Raw genomic sequence first — 1263 nt, forward strand, 5'->3', positions numbered from 1 at the left:
ATGTTACATTATAACACTCGACCAATGGAAATGAAGCAATTGAGTGATTAATTTTATTAGTAGTTTTATTTTTATGAATGCTCCATGTCTTGGACAATTTTGTTGTCAAGTTTTGACTTTTGTTTGTTTTTTTGTTGTTACTTTTAACATAGATGCAAAACTATTTTGCTTGTATGTATCAGGGGGGTTTCATTTATTAGCTCATAGGAAGGGGGGGTGGTTGGCAAAATTACTTGGAAAGTCCTTCAAACATTTCCCGACCCCCCTCTATAGTAATGGCAGCAATCACATAACCCCAATCTTTATCCAGCATTATATCTCAACCCCCCTCTTTCTCTCCCTCATACACACAGGAGCCACCCAACTTATACATGAAAGCAGAACAGCTCAGCCAGTTCATCCAATGCATTCATGTGTTATTAGCATTAATGCTTATATTCAAAATTTTCAACTCAATAATCATCTATATCCTTAGAAGCAACAATTCAGCAGGAGGCGTAGCAGGGTTTTTCCGTTTTAATAGGTACCCACAGGAAGGTGCAATGAAACAAGCGCTTTCTGCATGAGCCTCTAGGGAGGATCTGGGGGCATGCACCCCAGAAAATATTTATTATTAGGGCCTCAGAAATGCCATTTCCCATGTTTTCCGGGGGTAAGTTTCATAAATCAAAGCATGAAAAAAATGCTAACTATTCACTTGCAGTAAATTTGTTGTTTATTTGTCAACCTTTGGAACTACTGATATGTGTTTAGTAGACGAGTGCATTATCCATGGTAAATGTGGCCACAGGAAAAGGGAGACACCTCTCCCTTTACAATGGAAATATCAAATAAATAAATAAAATAAAATGTTTCATTTTTTGGATTTTTGGAGGTACGCATGTGGGTATGTGTGTATATGGTCGCTATGCCCCTGTTCAGCTTGCATACCATCACAAAAAGTAAAATATATGGCATCCGTCACTTTTAAAACTTCATAGGAAGGGCAGTGCATTTCCATGTCCAGACCATTGAGAGTTAATCATTAACGGTATTTTCCAATTCAGGCATTTCCCTGTTCCCAGGAACAGTGCCCATAATTGGGAAAACTTTCTCCAATGGCCAGGAAAATGGGTGTAATATTATAAATCTTTGCTAATATGTACATTCAGCTTTGAAGTCAGTGAAATGAAGTGGAAAAGCCAACATTTCAATCAACCCCCCTCAAAAGGCTTCTCAATATATGACAGCCCCCCTTAATACTTTTCCAAGATAACATTAATA

The 1263-nt window shown here is 37.8% G+C and overlaps 1 long non-coding RNA gene across 1 annotated transcript in view; it reads left to right on the plus strand.

Moving 5' to 3' along the window:
- The window catches only part of LOC138050619 (uncharacterized), a 2881-nt gene extending 2028 nt beyond the window's left edge, over positions 1-853 (plus strand). The window contains exon 2 of the long non-coding RNA XR_011132655.1: positions 1-853. This exon is cut by the window's left edge and continues 1364 nt beyond it. This is a non-coding gene — a long non-coding RNA (uncharacterized lncRNA).
- The last annotated feature ends 410 nt before the right edge of the window (positions 854-1263 follow it).

The sequence above is a fragment of the Montipora capricornis genome, chromosome 6 (assembly GCF_036669925.1).
Source record: "Montipora capricornis isolate CH-2021 chromosome 6, ASM3666992v2, whole genome shotgun sequence".
Taxonomy (NCBI): domain Eukaryota; kingdom Metazoa; phylum Cnidaria; class Anthozoa; order Scleractinia; family Acroporidae; genus Montipora; species Montipora capricornis.